The sequence below is a fragment of the Chiloscyllium plagiosum genome, chromosome 1 (assembly GCF_004010195.1).
Source record: "Chiloscyllium plagiosum isolate BGI_BamShark_2017 chromosome 1, ASM401019v2, whole genome shotgun sequence".
In the NCBI taxonomy this organism is placed as follows: domain Eukaryota; kingdom Metazoa; phylum Chordata; class Chondrichthyes; order Orectolobiformes; family Hemiscylliidae; genus Chiloscyllium; species Chiloscyllium plagiosum.
This window is the reverse complement of record NC_057710.1, coordinates 51,586,462-51,599,005: the sequence shown is the minus strand read 5'-3', so window position 1 is coordinate 51,599,005 and position 12,544 is coordinate 51,586,462. Positions and strand designations below refer to the sequence as shown.

Below are 12,544 nucleotides of genomic sequence, written 5' to 3'. Positions count from 1 at the left end.
GGTTTTACCTAGATTTGAAGAAATTGACTACATAAACAAGAAGTCATGCAAAAGCTGTATCAATCATATTTTGGTTTTAACTGGTGTATTGGGTGCAATTATGGACATCACACTTTAGGAAAGATGTCTAGGACTTTGAAAAAGGAAAGAGAAGATTTGTCAGAATGACAACAGGGATCAGAGAGTTCAGTTAAATGAAGAGGTGAGATTTTTTTGCTGGAGCATAAAAAATTAAAGCAAGATTTAATGAACATATCCAAAATTATGAAGGGATTGTCCAGAGCAAGCAATCTTTTCTTCTCATATGTGGGTGTATAACCAGACATCAGAGAATCATAGGACTCCTACAGTGCAGAAAGAGGCCATTCAGCCCAAGTCTGCACTGACCCTCCAAAGGGCATCCCACCTTTGCCCCCTCACCCTAACCCTGTAACCCCAGATTTCCTATGGCTAACCAACCTAGCTTGCACATCCCTAGACACAAGGCAATTTAGGAGGTAAAAACAATGACTGCAGATGCTGGAAACCAGATTCTGGATTAGTGGTGCTGGAAGAGCACAGCAATTCAGGCAGCATCCGAGGACAGGCAAAATCGACGTTTCGGGCAAAAGCCCTTCATCAGGAATAAAGCGATGAAGGGCTTTTGCCCGAAACGTCGATTTTGCCTGTCCTCGGATGCTGCCTGAATTGCTGTGCTCTTCCAGCACCACTGATCCAGAACAAGGCAATTTAGCTTGGCCTATCCATCTAACCTGCACATCTTTGGATCACATTGTAGATCTAAAATAATTAAGTGGAGGAAAAATGAAGATAAATAATTCAATAGAATCTATTCCAGGACTTTCAACCTCTGAAGGTAACAACAGGAACACCCCCAACCATGTAATTTGCCATGCTCCTTGTGTATGTATATGTAATGAGCCGAGAACCAGATTGTTACATGAGAGAAACAGACTCACCCCCAAAAAGAAGTGATGCTCACTTTTGTGCCCACTACTTAACTTAAACTTACACTGCAAAGCACTGCCAATTGTAACATATCAAATTATTCAATCAAAGTCTATTGAACCAAGTCGATGCATCCTCAGAAACCATTACTGTTACATTTTAGTCACCTTTACAAAAACCACACCAAATTATTTTCCTTCATCCTACTTTATTCCATTTGCATTATTCACTAAGATGGAATGCAATAGTTTTAATGTACATCTATTTGTTGTTTTCAGTCTTGACAGTGTCCACATTTGTAGTGGGTCAACAGTGCTGTTGTATTGGTCAATATTGAATTAACTCTCTAAACTTCTCAGAAGTCACATTACCTGTCATTTCTTTTGCATTTACTCATTGTCTAATCTCTATGGCTCATGCTAAGTCAAAAGCCAAAAGTCAATGTCATCCCAAACTTCAATGTGTACATATTGTCCATTTTTTTCCAAGTCTGACTTTTAAGACAAAGATCATGGAATATGTAGGTGATTCAGCAATTTTGCTTTGTGCAGGAATCAAGCTCACCAGTAGAGTATTTTGGACAATTTAGAATATAGTTGAATCCTTATTTCCGATTAATACATTGGCAGATATTGAGCAAATTTGGGCTGGTATGGTGTCATGGGCTTATGCTCGAAACATCGATTCTCCTGCTTCTTGGACGCTACCTGACTGGCTGTGCTTTTCCAGTGCCACACTTTTTGACTCTGATCCCCAGCATCTGCAGTCCTCACTTTCTCCTACTGTGAAAATTCAGTTCAATGTCTCTTGGCCTGAATTTTCCCAATATCTGGCCAAGTGTTGAATGGTTTCTCTCTGCAAGCTTCAGCTCATTTTCTCAAATTTACACTGCTCACTTTGTTAACTATGCACCACACCACCATGGTACTACTGTCAATCTATCTTGCATTCACTACAAGCAGAAATGCTCACTGCTATGGGGCATTGCAATTTTTCTGCCGCTGGTGCCATATTTAAACCTCAGCTTTGCACAAGTTCAAACACTGCAAGTAAGAAATTGCTATTCATAGTGGGAAGGATTGCCCTGGAAATGGTCAAAAGAGGCATGTTGGAGATGCTGGTTGACAGAGTGATGGAGAGGAAAGCCACATCTTTCCTCAACAGCAGCAGGCAATAGCATTGCACTAAACCCTGTCCTGAAACTGATACCACACTGTACCCCGAGAGCGCCAGGCCAAAAGCTTAGTAATACCAAATATCACTTTGCACTGTCTCACGATCAAAACCAGGATGGTGCTCGTGACCATCAATGACCACCCCCACCCCCCCACCCCCCACTCCTGTAATACCTTGTGGCTTCCAATGCTCTGTCATCTCCATCCCTTTAATATGATACCTACTGACCTATTTACATTAATCCCACTTTCCAGTTTCCTAGCTTCATTATCCTCCCAGGCAGTGCATTCCAGATTCCCACCACCCTCTGGTGAAAAGAAAATTCATTAAAACCCTTTCTAAACCTCCTGCCTTTCACTTTAAAATTATGCCCCCTTATTATTGACCGTTCAACTAAAGGGACAGTTGCTTCCTATCCATCCTGTTTAAGGCCCTTATAAATCTTAGACACATCAGTCAGGCTCTACCCTCAGCTTTTTCCATGTCTATCCTACACCTTAAAAATTCTCAAGAGAAAAACCACATCCATCTTTCAGCAGCCACTTACATTTTCAACAGCAAACCTTGTCATGACACATTGAAGAAATGCTAGAATAAGACAGAAGAGATACTGAACAAGGAGTATGCATAATTAAAATAAAACACTTTTATAAATAGGTTAAAATAGAATTTGATTGCTTGGTGCAAGGACTTTAGTTAAATCATGGAGAATGTACTGATAATGATGGTTGACACTTCTGAACACTAGTGCTTTGTCAATTTGTGAATGTGTGCCAAATGAACTTTCAAATTTCCAGCAATTATTTCCACTCTTCCTGTTTCCTGCTGTTCAGAATCCTGGTCTGCAACATCAGGAGTTTTAAGCTCTCTGACTTCCTTTGAGATATCTACCATCAAATGCTGTGTGCTTCACAACTGCCTCAAGCAGTGCTGGGTGGAAACTGTAATGCTCTCGTGGGTCTATTCAGGCATCAGAATCTTCCCAAAAAGTTCAATTCTAATGATCCTTGAAGCACTGTTCTGCAGAACTCGTGATTCTACATAACTCTTTGGGAGAAGTGAACTTCAACAATCATCAAGTCACTGAACTGATGAAGGTACAAAGTATCACAACAGCTCAAACATTTTTTAAAAATTTGTTCATGAGACATAGATGTTACTGGCTAGGCCAGTATTCGTTATCCATCCTGAATGTCCTTGAACTGTGTAGTTTGCTAGAGCTATTTTAGAGGACAGTTAAGAATTAGTTATATTGTTGTGTTTCTGGAGTCATATGTAGGCCCGACCAGGTAAGAACAGCAGATTGCCTTCCCTAAAGGGGTGGCAAATAGAGTTTTATGACAATCAATAAAGGGCCATGCTTTGTCATTAGGCTAGCATTTTATTCCAGATTTATATTGGTTCAAATCTCTCAATGATTTGCCTCGAACCCATGTCCCCAGAACACGAATTTGAGTTTTATGAATTACTAGTCCAGTGACATTACCGTTATGTCACTGCCTATCCTAAATTCAGAGTTAAAAATCACATAACACCAGGTTATAGTCCAACAGGTTTAATTGGAAGCACACTAGCTTTCGGAGCGATGCTCCTTCATCAGGTGATAGTGGAGGGCTCGATCGTAACACAGAATTTATAGCAAAAATTTGCAGTGTGATGTAACTCAAATTATACATTGAAAAATTGATTGTATGTTAAGCCTTTCATCTGTTAGAATACAGTGATAGTTTCACTTCTTTCATGTGTAAATCACAAAACCTTTTTTTTAAAGTTGCATTCTCGGGTTAACTGTTAACAATGGTGATAGGGTGTTGTGTGATTTTTAACTTTGTACACCCCAGTCCAACACCGGCATCTCCAAATCATATCCTAAATTCATGTTGTGAATTCATGTACAAGGAGCTGTGTATGGTATTGGACAAATCACTGCAGATTTATGAAATGAAAGACTTGGTGATTGATAGGATTCTGGGTAATCCAAGATGGGGGAACAGGAAAAAATTGTGACTGTAAGAGCTGCTCCTTTTTTGAAGTATTTTAGGTGTTGGAGGTATTTTTTTCTCGCGTTCCAGGAACAGCAATTACTGGTTTATATCTTGTTGCACCATTTTGGAACTTTGGGTGGAAAAGATCAAAACAACAGCACTTCAAAAAGGAGGAAGACAAAGGCAGCGACCATATGGTCAGAGAAAGAAACCTACACTGCTGTCTGAGACAGCAGTGAATCTACACAGTTACTACCTTTGCAGTTTGAGTATCTCTGAACATCGGAGTGCATCTAGGAAAACACTGACAGCAAAATTCACAGCTGACCTCGGAGGACAAAGTTAAAAATCACACAACACCAGGTTATAGTCCAACAGGTTTATTTGGAAGCAGTAGCTTTTGGAGAGTTGCACCTTCATCAGGTGATGAACCAGCTGATGAAAGAGCAGTGCTCCGAAATCCAGTTCGACAATAACCTGGTGTTGTGTGATTTTTAACTTTGTACACTCCAGTCCAACACTAGCACCTCCAAATCATGACTTTTGAGGAATCTGTGTGAGAAATCTCACAGCACAGGAGCAGATAAGTGCATAGTTTTTGTGTGTAACCTTGCTGTAAATCTACAGTGGTGAGTACAATGGGTTCTTTCTTGATAATATGTTTTATTGAGATCTGTCTCTTGATTTAACTTTTAAAATATAAAACATAGATACCAAGTTAGCCTGGAGCAAATTTCTTTAGAGCAGTTGACTGTGCAATTTTCTGTAGATTGTTAAGGTGCAAAGGTAGCCTTTAGTAGAGTGATGTGCTCTTCCTATCAGCTATGGGAGATTAGGGAGTGTTTCCATGTTACTTTATTAGATTCCCTACAGTGCGGAAACAGGCCCTTCGGACCAACCACCGACCTCCGAAGAGTAACCCACCCAGACCCATTTCCCTCTCACTAATGCACCTAACACTATGGGCAATTTAGCATGGCCATAACCTGCACATCTTTGGACTGTGGGAGGAAACCGGAGCACCTGCACATTTTTGGACTGTTGGAAGAAACTGGAGCACCCGGAGGAAGCCCACACAGATACAGGGAGAACGTGCAAACTCCACACAGACAGTCACCCGAGGCTGGAATCTAACCTAGGATCCTGGTGCTGTGAGGCAGCAGTGCTAACCACTGAGCCACCGTGCCGCTCTTTCTGATGATTACATCTGTCAGAAGTATGTTTGGTTGCATATCCCATCAGATCGCATGGATTGGTTGGAGCAGCAGTTCGAGGCAATAAGGAATTTACAGGAGCTGGATGATGGAATGTAATAGATGGCAGTTATAGGAAGGGAGAAAAACTGCAGATACAGTCAGGTAGATGGGTTAACTTCAGGGAAAGTAGAAGAGGGAGGAAGGTAGTGCAGGAGTCTCCTGTGGCTCTCCCCATCTCAAACAATATGCTGTTTTGGAAAACATAGGGGGTGATGGACAGTCCAGGAAATGTAGCAGGAACAGCCAAGTTTCTGGTACAAGAAAGGCTCTAATGTAATGAGGGTTCCAAGGAATCACTTGTGATAAGGGACTCTCTAGATAGAGGCACATACAGATGTTTCTGCGGCCAGCAAGAAATCAGAATGGTGTGTTGCCTCCCTGGTGCCAGGATCAAGGATGTCTCAGAGAGAGGGCAGAATATTCTCAAGGGGGAGAGGGAACAGCAGGAGGTCATTGTACACATTGGAACTAACGACATAGGAAAGGAAGTTTATGATTCTGAAGGGAGAATATAGAAAGTTAGGCAGGAATTTAAAAAGAAGGTCCTCAAGGGTAGTAATATCTGGATTACTCCCAGCACTACAAGTTATTGAGGGTAGAAATAGGAGGATAGAGCAGATGAATATGTCGCTGAGGAGCTGGTACAGGGGAGAAAGGTTCACCTTTTTGGATCATTGGAATCTCTTCTGGGATAGAAGAGACCTGTACAAGAAGGACAGATTGCACCTGAATTGGAAGGGGAACAACATACTGGCTGGGAGATTTGCTAGAGCTGCTTGGGAGAATTTAAACTAATAAGGTGGGTGGGTGGGACCCAAGGAGATAGTGAGGAAAGAGATTGAGACTGGTACAGTTGGGAAAGGGAGCGAGTCAATCAGTCAGGGCAGGCAGGAACAAAACAAAGAACAAGGTTGGACTGATGAATTGAACTACATTTATTTCAATGCAAGGGGCCTAACAGGGAAGGCAGATGAACTCAGGGCATATTCGGAACATGGGACTGGGATATCATAGCGATTACAGAAGTATGACTGAGGGATGGGCAGGACTGGCAGCTTAACGTTCCAGGATACAAATACTACAGGAAGGATAGAAAGGGAGGCAGGAGAGGAGGGGGAGTGGCTTTTTTGTCAAGGGATAGCATTACAGCTGTACTGAGGGAGGATATTCCTGGAAATACATTCAGGGAAGTTATTTGGGTGGAACTGAGAAATAGAGCTGAAAATGTGTTGCTGGAAAAGCGCAGCAGGTCAGACAGCATCCAAGGAACAGGAGAATCGATGTTTCGGGCATAAGCCCTTCTTCAGGAATGAGGAAAGTGTGTCCAGCAGGCTAAGATTAAAGGTAGGAGGAGGGACTTGGGGGAGGGGCGTTGGAAATGCGATAGGTGGAAAGAGGTCAAGGTGAGGGTGATAGGCCGGAGTGGGGTGGGGGCGGAGAGGTCAGGAAGAAGATTGCATGGTTGGTCCGGGTGTCCCAGAGGTGTTCTCTGAAACGTTCCGCAAGTAGGCGGCCTGTCTCCCCAATATAGAGGAGGCCACATCGGGTGCAGCGGATGCAATAGATGATGTGTGGGGAGGTGCAGGTGAATTTGTGGCAGATATGGAACTGAGAAATAAGAAAGGATGATCACCTTATTGGGATTGTAAGAATAAGAGGATTATGGTAGGTGATTTTAACTTTCCAAACATAGGCTGGGACTGCCATAGTGTTAAGGGTTCAGGTGAAGCAGAATTTGTTAAGTGTGTACAAGAAAACTTTCTGATTCAGTTTGTGGATGTACCTACCAGAGAAGATGCTAAACTTTACTTCCTTTTGGGAAATACGGCAGGGTAGGTGTCAGTGGGGGAGCACATCGGGGGCCAGCAACCATAATTCTATTCGTTTTCAATTAATGAAGGACAAGGATAGATCAGATCTAAAAGTTGAAGCTCTAAATTGGAGGAAGGCTAAATTTTACAGTATTAAACAAGAACTTTCAAAAGCTGATTGGGGGTAGATGTTCACATGTAAAGGGAAGGCTGGAAAATGGGAAGCCTTCAAAAGTGAGATAACGAGAGTCCAGACACAGTATAATCCTGTTCGGGTGAAAGGAAAGGCTGGTAGGTGTAAGGAATGCTGGATGACTAGAAAAGAAGAGGTTTTGGTTAAGTAAAAGAAGGAAGTATATGTAGGTATAGATAGCAGAGATCAAGTGAATCCTCAGAAGAATATAAGGCAGTAGAAGTATACTTAAGAGGGAAATCAGGAGGGTAAAAATGGGGCACGAGACAGCTTTGGTAAATACGGGTAAGGAGAATCCAAAGGGAATTTATAAATACATTAAGGACAAAAGGTAACTCAGGAGAGAAGAGGGTCCCTCAAAGATCAGCAAGGCAGCCTATATGTGGAACCGCAGAAGATAGGGGAGATACTAAACAAATGATTTGCTTCAGTGCTTGCTGTGGAGAAGGACAATGAAGATATAGAATATGGGGAAATAGATGGTGACATCTTGAAAAAATGTCCATATTACAGAGAAGGAGGTGCTGGATATTTTAAAATACATAAAGGTGATTAAATCCTGAGGATCTGATCAGGGGTACCCTTAAACTCTGTGGAAAGTTAGGTAAGTGCTTGCTAGGCCCCTTGCTGAGATATTTGTATCATCGATAGTCACAGGTGAGGTGCTAGAACACTGGAAGTTGGCTAACGTGGTGCTACTGTTTAAGAAAAGGTGGTAAGGAAAAGCCAGAGAACTATAGACCAGCAAGTGTGATATTGGTGGTGGGCAGGTTTTTGGCGGGAATCCTGAGGGACAGGATTTACATGTGTTTGGGAGGCAAGGACTGATTAGAGATAGTACACATGGATTTGTGCATGGGAAATCATGTCTCACGAATTTGTTTGATTTTTTGAAGAAATAATGAAGAGGATTGATGAGGGCAGAGCGGTAGATGTGATCTATGTGAGCTTCAGTAAGGTGTTCAACAAGGTTCCTCATGGTAGACTGGTTAGCAAGATTAGATCTCATGGAATACAGGGAGAACTAACTATTTGGATACAGAACTGGCTCAAAGGTAGAAGACAGAGGTGGTGATGAAGGGTTGCCTTTCAGACTGGAGGCCTATGACCATTGTGCGCCACGAGGATTGGTGCTGGGTCAACTGCTTTTCATCATTTATAAACATGATTTGAATGTGAACATAGGAGGGATGGTTAGTATGTTAGTTGCAGATGATACCAAACTCGGAGGTGTAGTGGACAGCGAAGAAGCTTACCTCAGAGTACAATGGACAGGACGATGGCTCAGTGGTTAGCACTGCTGCCTCACAGCACCAGGGACCCGAGTTTGATTCCAGTCTCCAGCAACTGTCTGTGTAGGGTTTGCTCCCATCCTCCCACAATCCAAAGATGTACAGGCTAGGTGAAATGGCCCTGCTAAATTGCTCAGAGTGTTCAGGGATGCGTAGGTTATGTGCATTAGTCAAGGGTAAATATAGGGTAGGAGAATGGGTCTGGGTGGGTCACTCTTTGGAGGGTCGGTGTGAACTTATTGGGCTGAAGTGCCTGTTTCCACATTGTAGGGATTCGAAATCTAAATCTAAAATCTAGATGGGCCAATGGGCTGAGTAGTGGCAGACAGAGTTTAATTTAGATAAAGGTAAGGTGCTGCATTTTGCAAAAGCAAATCAGAACAGCACTTATACACTTAATGGTAATGTCCTGGGGAGTGTTGCTGAACAAAGAGACCTTGTAGTGCAGGTTCCCAGCTCCTTGAAAGTAGAGTCGCAGGTTGATAGGTATCTGAATAGAGGTCTTTGAATAGGAAGGATTTAGAGGGATATCGGCCAATTGCTAGTAAATGGGACTAGATTAGATTAAGATATCTGGTCGGCACCAATGAGTTGGACTGAAGGATCCGTTTCCATGTTGTACATCTATGACTCTATATCAATATGGACTGTACCTTTGGTGACATGTAAATAGATGGAGGATATACCCTACAGCCTGTGGGAATGCAGCAATTCATAAACGAATTATGGTCCTCTTAGTAATCCATACTAGAATACTAAAAAATCGAATATATTGAGTTGCCTGGTTCTGGGTTCTCAGTTCTGTAGAACAGCCATGTCAAACTCAAAATATTAACTGTCTCTCTCGATAAATGCTGCCAGACCAGAATTCTCTGTGTTTGCTTTCTGTTGTACACTGATTTATTTAACATTGCTGCAATCTCTTGTTAGTCCTGTTCTTTCATGAGCAAATGGAATACTTGAAATGGTATTCTCATTGGGAAGCCATTTTTCAGTCCTCTAATTCTACCTCAGTTATCTCAAAATATTTTGAGTCCCAAGGGCAATGCAAAGCAAAAGGAAGTACAAAATTCTTTGTAATACCTAAAGAAAGTCCAAATATCTGGCCTAAATGTCTGCATGAATAATCTCAGAACAGCAGTCCTTTTTGAAAAGTATTTTTACTTTTACTAATGGTAAAGAAAGCTTTGTACAAAGAGCCAGGAAGTCTCACTTGAAAGATAAGATATTGTGAATCCTAAGTTCGAAGATGAGTAATAATATCAACCTGTTCTAACACTGTCAGCCAGACACTGGAAGTGCAGTCACTCCTTTAGTAATTGCAAGTAAGGATGATCCTCATTTGCATTGGAATAAGGTGAGTATGGCAATTAACGTTAAAAACAAACAATTTGGGTGAGAATTTAGGAGGCATGGCTTATAAGCTTGCAGATGACATCAAAATTGTCGGTGTAGTTGACAGTAAAGGAGATGATCTAAGATTACAAAGGAATCTTGATCAATTGAGCCAGTGGGTTGAGGAGTGGCTGATGGAGTTTAATGTGGATAAATATGAGGTATTGCATTTTGGTATGACAAACAATGGTAGGACTTAAACACTTTATAGTAGGCCCCTGGGTAATGTTGTTGAACAGAGACATCTGGGGTTCAGGTATATAGTCCTTTGAAAGTTGCATTGCAAGTAGACAGGGTGGTTAACACTCTTGCCTTCATTGCTCAGACCACTAGTATAGGAGTTGTCCCATCATGTTGAGGTGATACAGAACATTCGCAAGGCAACTTTTGAAACTCTGTGTACAGTTCTGGACTCCCTGTAATGGGAAAGATATTATTAAATTGGAGCGGTTTCAGAAAAAAATTACCAGGATGTTGGCAGGAATGGAGGATTTGAGCAAAAGAATAGACTGATAGACTGGGACTTTTTCACTGAATAGTAGGGGATTGAGGTATGACTTCACAGAGGTTTATGAAATCATATGGGCATAAATAAGGTGAATAGCAAAGGTCTTTTCCCTGGAGAGACAGAGTCAAAACTAGGGGACATATTTTTAAGGAGAGAGAAGGAATATTTAAAATGGACCTGAGGGTCAACTCTTTCACACAGATGATGGTTCATATGTGGAATGAACTGGCAAAGGAAATGGTAGATGTCGGTTCAGTTATAACATTTAAAAGAAATTTGGACAGGTACATGAATAGGAAAGGTTTGGAGAGATATGAACCAAATACAGGCAATTGAAAGTCGAGTCACAGGTAAATAGGATTGTGAAGACGGTGTCTTGGCACGTTTTCCTTGATTGGTCAGAGTACTGGAAGGTCACATTGCGGCTCTGCAGGACATTGGTCAAGCCACGTTTGAAATATTGCGTGCAATTCTGGTCTCCTTACTATTGGAAGGATGTTGTGAAACTTGTAAGAGTTCAGAAAAGATTTACAAGGATGTTGCCGGGTTGGAGGATTTGAGCTATAGGTAGAGGCTGAGTTGGCTGGGGCTGCTTTCCCCGTACGGTTGGAGTCTGAGGGGTGACCTTATAGAGGTTTATAAAATCATGAGGGGCATGGATAGGATAAATAGACAAGGTCTTTTCCCTGGGGTGGGGGAGTCCAGAACTAGAGGGAATAGGTTTAGTTTGAAAGGGGAAAGATATAAAACAGACCTAAGGGGCAACTTTTTCATACAGAGGATGATGCGTGTACAGAATGAGCTGCCAGAGGAAGTGTGGAGGTTGGTACAATTACAGCATTTAAAAGGCATCTGGATGGCTATATGAATAGGAAGGGATTGGAGGGATATGGGCCAAGTGCTGGCAAATGGGACCAGATTAGGTTGGGATATCTGGTCAACGTGAATGAGTTGGACCGAAGGGTCTGTTTCCATGCTGTACATCTCTATGACTCTATGACTCTAACTGGAACTAATTTAGTTTGGGAAACTTAGTCGGCATGGAGGAGTTGGACTGAAGGGGCTGTTTCTGTGTTGGACTCCACAAATATATGTCTGGCAACCCAGTGATGTATAATATTTAACAACCATACCAAGTCAATAACAATATGCTTTTGGAAAAGAAACTTCTGTCTTTACCTGATCTGGCCAGCATGTGACTGCAGATCCACAGCAATGTAGTTGACACTTAACAGCCCTCTGGTCAATTAGGGATGGACAATAAATGCTGAACTTGTCAGCAATGTCCACACCACGTGAATGAATAAAAGAAAAGGCAAGTGGAGATTTCCCACTTATAACTTGCAAAAATGCACTGTAATAAACATGACTTTCCTTTACAACCACCACCCAATATGTACGTGAAATAGCACAGAGGCCAGTTCAACAGAGTACAGCTTCAATAGAGTACTGAGGTCAGGAATTTTGAGAGTGTGGAAATTCTAAGTGTTAAATTTAATGGAAGAGTGAACTCTGGAATTCAACACAGTCAGCAGCAAGATGTTGTTTTGGTCTTTTATACAACAAGGAGTGGTCGAAGGGGAGGATTGGCACACAGTGAGCCCTGACAACTGAAGCTCGACGACATTAATTAAGGAAGCAGAGAAGTAATTCTTTGCTCAGATTTATGTTCCTTTGTTTTACCAAACTAAAGATCTCGTTTAAGTTAGAACTGGAGAGATAATAAGCATTGTATGGAATCTATATGTTAATTAGACTAAACATTGAAAGAACTGTAGGAAAATAGATGGTGACATCTTGCAAAATGTCCAGATTACAGAGGAGGAAGGGCTGGATGTCTTGAAACGGTTAAAAGTGGATAAATCCCCAGGACCCGATCAGGTGTACCCGAGAGCTCTGTGGGAAGCTAGAGAAGTGACTGCTGGGCCTGTTGCTGAGATATTTGTATCATCGATAGTCACAGGTGAGGTGCCGGAAGAC

The 12,544-nt window shown here is 41.9% G+C and overlaps 1 protein-coding gene across 2 annotated transcripts in view; it reads left to right on the top strand.

Annotated features, from left to right (window-relative positions):
* Positions 1–3,038: 3,038 nt before the first annotated feature.
* slc14a2 (solute carrier family 14 member 2) overlaps positions 3,039–12,544 on the top strand; it is a 118,117-nt gene continuing 108,611 nt past the window's right edge. Inside the window, exon 1 of one of the 2 annotated variants that reach the window (XM_043686250.1) lies at positions 3,039–3,221. The gene's annotated coding sequence lies outside the window, so the exon portion shown is untranslated. The remainder of the gene's footprint in view (positions 3,222–12,544) is intronic. The other variant, XM_043686191.1, reaches the window with a different exon arrangement.